General features: G+C 37.3%; 1 pseudogene; it reads right to left on the bottom strand.

Moving 5' to 3' along the window:
• Window positions 1-503: 503 nt before the first annotated feature.
• The window catches only part of LOC124083225 (translation machinery-associated protein 16-like), a 42676-nt pseudogene continuing 29118 nt past the window's right edge, over window positions 504-14061 (bottom strand).

Genomic DNA, 14061 nt, shown 5'->3' with positions numbered 1-14061 from the left:
AGACCATTTTGGGTGAGAGAGTTTGGGGGAGATGGAAAATTCTTTTCAGCTAGAACACACATGAACAAAAACACAAAAACATGTGAGAGAGAAGTAGAGAGAAAGCACGTAACTATGTGAAGAGAACAATATGGGATTTGCCATGAGAGGAATTATGTTTTTCTTTCCCTTCCTTGTCTATGTCAACAAGGGGAAAATACATAACATATAAGGCTTAAAATAGAAATTTCTGGAGTGATTCCTTCGTTGCTTTTAACTTAGCATGGTCTCTAAGGTCCCATATGCTCCAGCCTCCACCTATCTTTCCAGCATCTGTCTTATCGCCACCGCTCCCTCCTTATTCATTTACCTGTGGGCCTTGGCATATACGGCACCATCTGCCAGAACACATTCCACTTCTCACTGCCCAATTCCTTTTCATCCCTTTCATGTCTGCTTAAGTGCCATATCCTCCTGGAAGTCTTCCAGACCTTTGAGCTGGGTTCCCTTCCTAAGTGTTCCCATTATGGTAGGTCCCATTTTTCACTGTATAACTGTGCAGTTGCCTCTATTGGCTGTAAGCTCCAGTGGCCAGAGACCACACCAATGCTGTCCACTGCTTCTGTGGCATTGAGCTCCTTGCAGCACAGAGCCAGTACATTCTTATTAAATGAATACTGAAAAAATGGGGGAAGGGAGGAAATCTGCAGCCTGAGCAAACAGAAAGGGACCATGTCAGCAAAGAGATGGTGGGTACATTGCGTCAATGTTGTCTTGGTGTTCCTAGTTCCTATAAGATCCTTTCTGTGGAGTACAAAATGGGAAGGCAAAACACTGAGGCAACTGAGTCTAAAATTATGTTTACAAAAGAAAAGAAAAAAGAATAAATGAGGTTATAGGTTTTTAAAACCAATGAGTATCTGTAGTTAATTACTTCTTACTATATGTTATGAAGAAATTCTTATTAAAGAACTGTCATTTAACATCAGATAAAAGTTCTTGTCCCATTTTTCAGTTTTATCCTAACTTATGAAGAAGAATGTGCTGGCCAACATAATTTCACACAATAATTTCTTTGGAAATTCATAATTCAGATCACTTGATTTGGGTTTACAGAGATAATCAAAAAGAGTTGTTAATTAATTTTAAGACGAGTGTTTGATCATGGAGCTCATTCCATTCAGGAACTATCTCTTCTGGTTTCTGATATTGTAATTCTGTCTTGAATCCCTTCTGCTCAGGGTGGTGTCCTAACAGACCATATGCTATCCTATTTAAAAAAAAAAAAAAGCAGGGCAAGCTGGGCACAGTGGCACATGCCTACAATTGCAGCACCTCAGGAGGCTGAGGCAGGAAGATCAAGAGTTCAAAGCCAGCCTTAGCAAAAGCGAGGTGCCAAGCAATTCAGTAAGACCCTGTTTCTAAATAAAATATAAAATAGGGCTGGGGGTGTGGCTCAGTGGTCAAGTGCTCTTGAGTTCAATCCCTAGTACCAAAAAAAAAAAAAAAAATGCAAGGCAGGAGTCTAGTTTAGTTAGTAGGGTAACCCAGCTCACTGTCTATTTACTGACTGACTCAACATTCTCAGTCCCATACAATGTTCACACTGTGGCTCTCCTACAAACAGGCTTTCAGTTCTATTAAGTGAACGCAATGGTCGTGAGAGATCTGACAAGAGTTCTGGCTGCCTTAAACTTGTAAAAATGCCACCTGATTCGTATATTCCCTTGCTCCCTAACATTATCTATTTGAATTTTGTTCCCTCATTTTTTTCATCTATAGTTAGAAATTTTCTTATAATTTTTTGCAATTTGTCCATCTTACCTAAAACCCTTATGGGTTATAACCATTATGTGTTTTCCTTCCATAAAATTGACCAAAGTCTTTGCAAATGAAAACTGATTATTCTGAGACTCAAGAAATAAAACTGGTAATAAGCATTAATTAGCTAAAGAAATTCATTTTCTAAAATCACCTATTTTATATTATCAACTGCTTCAGTGGGAAAAGATTGTGTCCAATAATTGTTTTGACTTCCACCAAGGAACCTAGCACATAGATATCCAACAAATACCCATTGGAACATTAGTCTAAGCATACTAGACACTAATTAAATATCCTTTATCAATTTATGATAATTTTCATCTAGGGAATAAGAGGTTGGCCAAAAAAGATTTAACTGATTTAGAAGTCACAAAGTTAAACTTCAAAAAATATATGGAGTTTTAAGAAATTAAAAGATAGAATAAAATCATTACACTAAAAAGATGCTAGTAATACATTAAATGACGTACCTTTGAAATTACCTTGTTTCTTAATTAGAATTCTTCAAGCATATCAACTGAACTTGTCCTCACTGTGAACCACACCCTAGGCAAATTCAGAGCATGGAAGGGAATTATTTTCTAGTTAATGGAGCATGTAAGTTTATTTTAATATTCAAGGTTATGATGGGTGAAATGTAAACTGAGAAGTTTTCTTTTTTATCATGGGTCATGGTAAAATAGCAGCACTTACTTTTATGAAATAAATGTCCAATTACCATAAAACAAATGGAAGGTCATTATATTTTACTTGGCTTTTGTATGCAGTCTGTGAAATGTGTTTCCTTACAAATTGGCATGCTGTAATACTTTGTATATGTGGGTAATCCAGGGAACTCAGCCTTATCTCTTCCTCATTATGAAATTTCTAGGCTCCATTCTAGCAGTGATAAGTCTTTCTCATCTCTGAACCCTTGCATAAACTATTCTCTATGCTTAAAATGACTTCTTTTCTTCCACCATCAATGAATCATTCCTTCTTCAAGACATTTCAAAAACTCATCTGTACATCTGCCTTCCCTCTCACTTTCTTCAATCATTTACATTTATGCATACATGAAGGCTGATGTCTGCAATGGCTTGGGAGTGGTTTAAGTGTCCCCAAGTATCCACCGTGTTTGAAGGCTTGGTCCACAGAGTATCAGTATTGGGAGCTGATAAGGCTTCCAAGAGTGGGTCCCAGTGGGAGGTACTCAATTCATTGAGGGTGTGCCCCTGGAACACAGTTCTTAAGGGACTCCTTGACAGTTCTTATGGGAGGGTTGTTATAAAGCCCTGAGTTTTCCTACCCACTCCTCTCTTCTTTCTGACTCAGGATGTGACCATTGGCTTCCATATGCATTTCCATTGTTGCCATATGCTTTTCATTGTGAAGTCTTCACTAGAACTAAGTCCATTCAGGCAACATGTCCTGAACCTCCCAATGAGATATATAAGCACTTTCTCTTTATAAAGTTAGCTGCCTCAGGCATGTCATTGTAGTAACACAAAGCAGATACATCTTGTCTTAGTTCATTTTGTGCTGCTATACCAAAATATCTAGAACTGGGTAATCTATGATGAACAGAAATGTATTGGCTTACACTTCTGGAGTCCAACATCCAGGTATCAGTGTCCAGCAAGGACTTTCTTGCTGCAACATCCTGGGAGAGAGTGAGAAAGGACAAGTTGTGGTAAAATTCACCTTTCTTTAATAGCACCAACCCACTCAGTAGCCTTCATAGCCTAATCAGCTCTTAAAGGTTCCACCTCTTAATATTATTATAATGGAAATTAGATTTCAATATGAGCTTTGTAGGAGACAAACATTTAAACCATGGCATTTGAGTTAGTATCTTAATTGGGTAGATAACCAAGTGGATCATTTTGCCTGAGATGTGATTGCTATTCTCAGGTCTCTACCATGTGTTTATTGAAAATCAGGTGGTAGGGAAGAAGGGGAAGAACTACTGAAGGTGGTTGCAGTGTGTGTGGCTCAATGCTAATTTATCACCCTTGCAACAGAATTTGTGTTATGTCAATATTAACTTTATACTTTAGCTATTCTTTGTAATTGTCTATTTCATTCGTATTTGCCTTTATCTGCCATAAATTGTATTTATTCATCCCATTTATGGGGCTCCTTTTGAAAACAATGCTACAATTATTATGTGCTTCTGTGAGGAGTTATTGAGAATACATTGGTTGATGATTCTACAGTCACAAACTCAATTGCCTTCAGGGTCCAGGCAAGTTACATAAATGTGCAAAGAGACACAGTGTTAGACAGAGAGCAGAGGCTATATAAACTGGAGGGTGCCTGCCCAGCCTAGGGGCATTCAAATGCAAAAATTCACAACACTTCTGCCAGTCCAATTTGGCCTTCCAGTCACTAGTTTGCAACCCCTGGTGCCCTTATTTCTTGCTCTGAGCCTGTGAGGGATGTTGGTGGTGACAGGGTGATTAGCTGCATTTTATTGGTGAAGGAATTGAAATACAGAATAGTAACTTTACAAAAGTCACATAGGAAATCAGTTTCATGCACACATCTTGTTCAAAGAGAATGGATTGCAAAAAGGTAAAATAAAAAGTATGACCAGAACCTGGCTATGAGCAAGACTAATTTTTTTAAAGAAAAATATTTTCTAATATTTAGAAGATTTTTGTGGATTTAATAATATTTTAGAACATTAATGCTGTAATGCTGTAATGAAAAACCGTGATTGCATGCTTTATATCCCTTTATGATCACACTCTCTCTCGCGCGCGCACACACACACACACGCACTTACAAAAATGCATTTTTTTTTTGTTTAAACTGTAATTACATTGGGAAATTTGGTATCTCATCCTTCCTGAGAGATTTTGACTAACGCAGGAGTTACCTTCCTTTATAGAAAACCTAATGTTAAGGGAAACATTTTCTCTTCCCTGATGTCCTACAGTTTCCCCCTCCCAGGATTATGCTTTATTTACTATTTATTATGATTAGCTTTGGGGGAGAAAGAAGGTTGGGTAACAGATCCTAGAATTCACTTTTAATGTGGAATGCTTTGAAATTTTTATTCACTTCTACTACAAGCTGAGAAGTAGGCAAAGCATATTCTGCAAATCAAGCCCGTTAAAATTCCACTGCAAAGCATGGACTTGACTGACTGCAAGTGGAGCTGTCAGCTCATACAGGCGTCACTGTCAGAGGGCCGTGTCATCTGTCAGTGTCGGTTCCAGCTCACTGTTCCACATAGAGGGAATGCACTGTTGCCTCCCAATTGATAACATGCTGCCAGAAGCATGTTACTTTCTCATCCGTCTTCTTGTAGCTGTCAAAAATGGAATCCATTAATTAGTTTGTTCTTGTGAATTTTAGTTGTTCTGAAGACATGTAAATTTCAAAGTAAGACAAATAAAAATCCCAACCCAAACCACGATGCCAATAAGGGCTCAAAATCCCAAAGTGGCAGCTATTACTGACAGTGGCAAAAACTGACCAGCTAAACTCTGCCTTAAGTGAATATAATGATGTGGCTAGTTTCCCATCCCTTTTAATGAGAGCAAGCTTCCCAAGGCAGCAAAGGGAGAGAGGAAGAGTTAGCGACTCAGGCAGGGGAGCCGCCCTGAACAGGGCTCTCTAACTAGTCAGGCAGTTTGACACAACTTAGGGAGTCTGGTTGCTGCTACTACTGCATGATTACCTTTTTGTATTTTATTCCTCTCCTGTGGCTTTCAAAAAAATGTTTGATGGGCTTTATTTTCCTCATTTTGGGGGTCCCACAAAGCATGGGCAATTCTGTAAACTCCATATACTTTAGACAGGGTGCCTCCTATGTAAGTTACGTCTGCACTCTAATATACAGAGCACCTATGAGTTGAAGCAATGTTCTATAAAATCTTGAAACAGATGTATTTGACAATCTTTATGTCTGCTACAGTATATTGAAAACATGAATATGGTTCAGCTTAACTGAAGTTTTTCCTTTTCCTTCTCTTCAAGTAAGCATTTATTAAGTGACTACTGAGTGTAATTCACTCTGCTAGTTACTCTGGGAAATTAAAAAAAAAAAAAAAGATGAAATACAGCTTATGTCCTCTAGAAGCTCACACTTTAGAGAAAGAGACGAACACGTACACAAAGAACCCAAAATGAAGATGGGCTATGTAGGAAATACTAAATAACAAACCACAGGAGTCTGAAAAGAAAGATGAGGTACATCCCAGGGAATCTGAGAAGGGCTCTTGAGTAAGCAATGCTTGAACAGAACTTGGAAGGAAGAGTCGATCTGCACAGGACTACTGCTACACTTTGAGTGTTTGTCTACCTCCCAACCAATATGATGGCATTAGGAGGCAGTGGTTTGGGGAGCTGATGGAATCATGAGGGCAGATCCCTTACAAAAGAAGCCCCAGAAAGCTGACCAGTCCCTACCACCACGTGAGGACACAGCAAGAAGGTGCTGACTCTGAGGAAGAGGGCACTCGCCAATCAGCATGTACCAGCACCTTGATCTTGGACTTCCCTGCCAGAGCTGGGAGAAATCAATTTCTGTTGTTTCTAGGTCATCCAACCTATGATATTTTGCTATAGCTCCTGAGTGAGCTAAGCCATAACATCCTCAATTTCCTTTCCTTCATATCCTATGTGGAGGAGAAAGGATACATGAAAGAAGTTGGTCTACAAATGACTGTAGGGTAGAACTTGCACAAATAGATATATGGAGGGAGCCGTTTTCCATCCAGAGGGGCCAGGAGGAGGCTGGCTCAGCACAGTGCGGGGTGGGGGGGGGGCCTGAGGGATGCATCCTCCCAAGCGTCTGACCAAAGCAATGGTGTTCTTTTTGAGAAATATGTGAGGAAATAGTTCATTAGCATCATTCCAGGATTGCATCTATAATTTGTAGTATAAATAAACAAACGATACAACTAGAACTATTTTTCTGAGATTTTTTTTCCCCTCTCTTCAGGTTCACTCATTGACAGCCAGGATATAATATATAATGGGAGAGTGTGGTCACCAGAAGGAATAAAAAATAAGAATGAATAAAAATAATTTAGCAGGATCTTTTTTTAAAGGATTCTTAAACATTTAAGAAATATGATTTTTTTTTTACAGTAAACAGCGTACTACTTCAGGATGATTTTAAGATCTAAGAAGGAAAGAAAGAACTTTGTGTGCTCATTGCTGAACTGGCACAAACAGAAAGAGTGTGTGGTTCATAACAGGAATTTAATCACTGTGTGTTGAATGCATTTTTTTTTTCTTGGTTTCTTAAAACCTATCCTCTGTACCTCAGTTGAGTCCCAGTAGTGAAACAAAGACTACTGCTCAGCCTCATGGGCAAACATGGGGGATAACTTAATAGTTTGAGATGAAGTTTTACTAGAAGAATAAGGGTTTTTTAAATTATGGATTTAAAATATGGAAATTAGTCAATTAGTTTGATTAAAATTGACTTAAAGGAAAGAAAATTTAAATCAATAGCTTAGAAAAATGAACAAATGCAAAAGAATCTTCCTGATGTTAAGAATGTTTCAAATGCTTGTGTTTCTTGCTATATAATGCTAATAATAAGGTTGTCCCTTAAAAAAGTGAGATGGCCAACTGTCTGGTTAATTCAGTCCCCTTTCTTGACAATCCAAATAATTCAGTCAGCAAGATATATTTTATATGAAGAAAATCAGTAATGGTATAATAAGCCAGGTAACTTTAACCTCTAAACTTCATCTTGGAAGATGAATATATATATATATATATATATATATATATATATATATGAATATATATATATATATATATATATATATATATATACACACGTGTGTGTGTGTGTGTGTGTGTGTGTATCTCACAGGCTTAGTGTATATAGGCCCAAAATGTTAACCTACTACATCACTAATAGCTGCAAGTGGCTTACTGACATGGGTCCAATAAACAGGAGTCAATATGGCAACCTCTCTGGACTAGATCAATAAGGAGAAAACTATATCCATGTGTGGAGTAAAGTTCAAAAGGCATGACACAGGTGTAAATTGAAGCACTATTCACACTATGCAACAATGCACCCCAAAGAATGGACACTGGTGGTTCAGAGTCCTGGAAGTCTCCTTCTAAATCATACATTAGTCATTTATCTGCTAGATAAAGAGGGAGAGGCCAAGGCAGCAAGGAGGGGAACACAGGGTATGAGGGAAGGGGTACTTTGGAAGCAGTAATTTCTCCCTGATACGAAAACATTTGAACAGTCTGTCATACTACTGCAATCAATGAAGAACTACCCATGGATATAGGCATGAAATCTGTTTTCCATCAAATAAGAGCTTCCATTGAGTGCTCAGTACCATTTGGAAAAAACATCCTAGATAGAAGGAACATGGAACCAACAGCCAAGTTGGAGTCTTCAGGAAATTGTGCTCTGGGTGTCTGTTGATAGATCCAGTAAAATCTGTGGTTGGCTTGGTTAGGATCAAATGGTGCCTGATGGGAGCAGTTGATATATATCAGAAAGAGAGATTAGCAAGTGTCCTTTAACCCACTGAGGTGTCATACTCTGCAAATCTTTCACATATCTCTGACACAGTTACTCTTCACATCAAAACCTAGTTCACTGTTAAGAATGATAAATTCACCCTGATAAGAATGGGCCACTGGTCATGCAAATGCCACCTGGAGAACTGATCTCAGTTGTCTCCACAGGTCAGAGGTCAAATCATTAACTTGACATTGATTTCATCAGAGTTAAGGGTCACTCAAAATTAGGCTGGATTTACCTGCTTAGAATTGTTCTTAAACATGAATACAGTTGTAGGTGTTGGCAACCATCTAAGCCCTTTCTGTTAGAGGAATCTCTTAGAAGCAGGTTATTGCTCATTTAATTTTTTAAATAATGAACATATTTATCCTTGGCTATGAACTCCAGTCATGACATAAGACAGCAATTTTATTAGTTGCCTATAAATAACATAGCAAGATCTATTAACCTAATTTCTACATGTAAGTTTCCTCCTCCTAATTGAATGCTTTTCTCTTTCATTAAAGTCAGCTTCCCGTGACCTTTAAATTCAGTTAGAAAAGTTAATCCTCTGGTTAATCTGGACCAATTGGTTTCTGAAACACCACTCAGTGACAAACCATTATTTCTAGCTCAGTTTTTAATTGGTTAGAATGTTATTGCTGCAAGATCCAGTAGCTGTCAGATTTGCCTGCTAGCCAGTCTGAGCTTTCTGGACATATTCCAAGTCATTAAAGCAACATCTCCTGTTCAAGCCAGGGATATTTATCCTGAACCCAAGTCCGATGCTCTCTCCTGCTCTTATTTAATTAAGGCCTAAGGAATGTTGGAGAGTCCTGCTGCAGACTGGGGACAAGCACACTTTTGAAAAAAAAAGAAAATCTGAAGTTCTGCTTTCTCATGTTAAATGCTATTTTTGAACAATTAGATGAAATTGTCATGCAAATCACAACTTAGTACTGATGTGAAATATGTATTTTCTTAGATACTTTATGACTCTTACTCCAGTTTGAAATTTTTACTTGTACTAAAGAGTCCTAAAGAGCACAGTCATATCACAGAGTTAGAATAACATAAATCAAAGTCAAATACACAACCTAGTGCAATTATTTTATTCTTACAAAGAATAGGTCTTGCATTTTCTTCCTGGTTGTCATATTAGTATTTAAAAAGATAACTAACAACAAACACATTACCATTTCAGTCATCCTTCTTTTAAACAACAACAAAATAAAGAGAGCTCATCCACATACATTTTTCCAGCTACGTATGTAAAGATAGTGTTGCCTGTGGGGTTGTCATCAGAATCCTGGATTTAGATCTAAGCTTTCTCCTGACTAAGCTGAGAGATTTTGAGTAAATTACTCAAGTTCTCTGTCTCCCAATTGCACTCTCTAAAAGATAATAGTAAATTACTATTTATATTACAGTTTTCTAAGTGGTGAGTATTAATCATAAAATGTAAACAAACTGTTCTGAAAACACTGATATTCGTGAAGTCAACTTTTTAATTGTATTTTTTTTCAATATATATATTTATTTATTTTCTTGTGGTACTGAGGATCAAACCCAGTGCCTCACATGTGTGAGGCAGGCACTCTACCACTGAGTCCCAGCCACAGCCCATGAAGTCATTTTTTTTTTTTTTTACAATGATGCCATACACTACAGGAACTCTTGGATTTATAGTAAGAATCATCTGTATTCACTGACATGGGAGAATCTTGCGGTAGTAGAGATTGAACCCAGGGCTTTGCACATGCCAGGCAAAGCTACATCCCCAGCCCAAAAGTCTTATTCTTCTTCATGTCTTAGCCCAATTCCCTGATGGGATTAACTGAGTGGTAACTAAATTCAGGTGGGATGTGGCTGGAGGAGGTAAGGCATTAAGGGGCGTAGCTTTGGGGTATATATTTGTATCTGGCAAGTAGAGATTTCTCTCTGCTTTCTTATGGTCATATGAGCTGCTTCCCTCTGCCACACTCTTCTGCCATATGTGCAGCCTCACCTTGAGCCCTGAGGAATGTAGTCTGCCATCTATGGATTGAGACCTCTGAAACCATGAGCCTCGAAATAAACGTTTCCTTCCTGCAATTGTTATGTTTGGGTCCTTTTTGTCACAGCAGTGAAGAAGCTGACTAAAACATCATTTTCCCAGCCGCTTTCCTCTATCACACTCTTCCACCATGATGTTCACTTGAGACCAGAGAAGTGGAACTGGGCATCTATGGGCTAAGACCTCTGAAACTGTGAGCTCCCAAATGGAAACTTCTTCTCCTCTAATTGTTCTTGTCAGGTTCTTTGGTCACAGCAGTGAAAAAGTTGACTAAAACACACAAAAGACAAAGTGAGCAAAGCTTACCTTAAAAATTCACCTTAAGAACCATTTCCTATTTTGGTACTTCTACCCAGAATGGGGAGAAGGTGATGTCATTGAACACAGAGGGAAAAAATTAGAGTTGAAATACCAGTTAGGTAGTAAATCTATACAAGAATAGATTCAACTGATAAAAACTAAAAATTGAGGAATTTGGGGGGGATTAAATGTATGTATTTACCTATATATAGTAGATGGATGGATAGATACAGTTTTGGTAAGAAATAACATTGTGCTGTTTTTTCTGTATCTTCTAATTTTATCACTTATGGAAGGAATTGTGTTAAGATTGAGACAGAAAGGATGGATCCTTATTAACCCTTTGCCTAAAGAGGAAAATTTCTAAGCATAAATTACCTGACAATTTAAATCAATTAAGGACAAAGAGAGTCATAAACCAGCACATGGCTGGAATTTATTGTAAAATTGCCTGGAAAACCAGAACAAAGAAAAAATGCTGATTTCTCATAGTAGAAGGAAAACATTCTTTTAATTGGATTAGATTATTTTTTCATCTCTTTGGATTTTAAAGACTGACCAGAACAATAAGTACCTCCAATAAATTTTAACCCAATCAATGTGACTTGAAAATTAGAGAAGAGTGCCATTCTCTACCAGACAGCAGGGATCAGTGAACTAACAGAGGCTGGTGTCAGGAGTACTGAATAGTGTTCATGGGGCAATATCTACTGGGAAGCCTCACAAATATTACAGAACTTCACAAATATTATTTTTAGGAAATAATATGCTGTATAGATAGATTTTATATGATGACTTTGACATGTCTATAACACACATAAACACATACAGAAATATATGTATAGCTACACATGTGTGTATATATATATATATATATATTTTATATATATATATTATATATATATATATATGAGAAACAATTGCAATAATTACAGTTCTTACCATTCTGATGTGAGGAAATGCATTTCACCACTAACTATAACATATGATATGGTAAAATATTATTTTTAGGAAAAGCTTTAGTCATCTGAATAGGATTAGTGGGTGGTGTGAAGAATACCTCGGGGCCAGGAATATTGGTTCTTAAATATCCCAAATCCCTTATGTCTATCACATGTTGCTGTTCAATAAATACTTTCTATAGGAATGAGTGGTGGTTCTGTTAAACACATAGCACAGCACCCCCGGAAAATAAGCCTTTCAAAAACTGTTAGCTACTTTATATATAATGAGATAATACTAAGACTGGAAATAATGTGTTCAATGAATAGCTTGATTTCTCTCCTGTCTTAGTGATTGGTATGTATTCTCCCTAGCATAGGGCACAGAAGAAGCCACAATTCAGTACCTGTCATTGGAAAGGGATAATAAAGTTGTGATCTCTGCAACCCAAATTTTAAAAGAATGACCAAGAACTCTGGACAAGGCTAGTGATCTGTGGCATGACCAGTGCCTGATCTGATTATAACTCTTTCCACTGAAGCAAAAATATCCTGATTAGTTGATTAAATGGAGGCTTGCATAGCCATTGGTTAGAATAGAAGTTGGAAAATCCCATTCCCCACATTTCTCTGGATTCTTGGAATCTGTTCTTGGGAGGATTTCCCTTATTTCTAGTTTTCTGTGGGTCAGGCAGTAAATATTCCAAAGAAGGATGGAAATTGAGAGGCCAACTATATTTGAAGATTACTAATTCAAAGAGAAGGAGCATCATGTCAGTACAGCTTTGTCTTAAGGAATAATAAACCTTGATCATAAACTCATTAGAAGCTTCCTTGTGACATTAGTTTAAAGGAGTTTTAAAACCACCTGGAAAGATGACTATTTGATTTTATGATAGAAATCTTAAATACTTAACGAGCATTGCATATCACAGAGAAATTTGGCAAAGTGATTAGTTCAAATGTACTCAAAGTGACTTATTTTATTTTCTGACTGGGGAGCCACAGGTGAAGTAGTGGACATTGTTGGGTCACTGACAATACTGTTGGTGCCATATAAGGCTCACTTGCATCTGCATACAAGAAACTGAGCAAAAACATACTTTATAATTCTTCATTGCAAACAACATCTCTGAGTCACTAGCTCCATAAGGAAGGGCAACGATGTGAATTATTCCCCAGAGTCTAGCTTTCTCTGGTTCAGGGAAAGGTGAGGGGGTGGCCCCCTGGGAATGTGCTGGTGAAATGTTCTGTCCTTCAGTTCTCATGGGGACTTCCACACAGGATACAAATGCTTTTCCTTTTACCCCTGTTGTCCAAGATTCATGAAGGTTTTCCTTTCTTCTTTCTCTTTTATTTTTCATGCAAACTTCATTTATTTTTATTTTCCTATTCTATCTCTTCCAGTGGAGTTAAAAAAGAAAACAAACAAACAAAAAAACCCTCACAACTAGCCAACATTGAAATAGTGGCTACTTTTTATTTCTTTGATTTGCCTTAGTCAATTGTAGAATGTAGGTAGGATTCTCCTACTCCTCAATAAGAGACTGAAAATTTCTGAAAACAATATTTAGCTTCACAATGTAACCCCAAATCTGCTATTCCTAGTCACCAAGATGCTGGTGGGGATGAAGATATGCCAGAAATTCCTGATTATCTTCACATCAAGAGCCCTAGAATAGAAAAAGTAAAGTATGGGAAAGATGTGCAGATTATTTGCTCAGGTGTTCACAGACTGAGTGTCCTGTTGGGGTAAAAAGGAGAGATTTTGAGTCTTCCAGAAATCCAATCCTTAGGTAGAAAGAGGGCCTGAAATCCCAGCTTCTAGTGCCCAGTCCTGGCATTAGTCCTTGCTATAAAACATTCCAGTTGAGCTTGTATTTGGTATTTTCTTGAATGACACAAGAGAAATTTGGCAAAGTGATTTATTCTGGATTTCCCTCTGATACATCTACAGAGGCCCTCAGAAGGCTTGGAGGAACAGGTGGTATGGCCCAGCTAAAATTCAAAAAATAAAGTCTCTTTTCTCTAAATGAATTTTCACAAATATGGTCAAAGGAAGAAAAACAAGCAAAAGATAGTTATCATCATATGATTTAACATCAGTCTAGCAAAAGCCATGCTGAGCTAATTGCATGTATATTTAAAAACTAATCATCTTAATTACATATTCTGTTGATGGAAGGATTTAAAAATTGATCTTTAAGGTCGGTCTTTTTTTTTCTTTTTCTTTTACCCTAAATATGAAAATATAAGAATGAATATACTTAAAGTTTAAAATATATAGCATTCATATCTGTCATATAGAGAAAGAAACCTACTTGAATAAGTTTTATAGGGACATCAACAGTTTATTTACTATATGCTTGGTACTGGCCTAAGAAACTTCTATGAATTGTTTCAGTTAATCTCTACAGTAAAGCTTCAGGCTTTATGTCCTCATTTTACAGATGAGAAAACTAAACCTTAGAGGTATTTAA

The sequence above is a fragment of the Marmota monax genome, unplaced genomic scaffold, assembly GCF_021218885.2.
Source record: "Marmota monax isolate L192 unplaced genomic scaffold, Marmota_monax_Labrador192_F-V1.1 WCK01_AAM20220418_F8-fsc00013, whole genome shotgun sequence".
NCBI classification, from domain to species: domain Eukaryota; kingdom Metazoa; phylum Chordata; class Mammalia; order Rodentia; family Sciuridae; genus Marmota; species Marmota monax.
The sequence above is the reverse complement of the archived record's forward strand: the minus strand, read 5'-3'. Positions and strand labels throughout refer to the sequence as shown.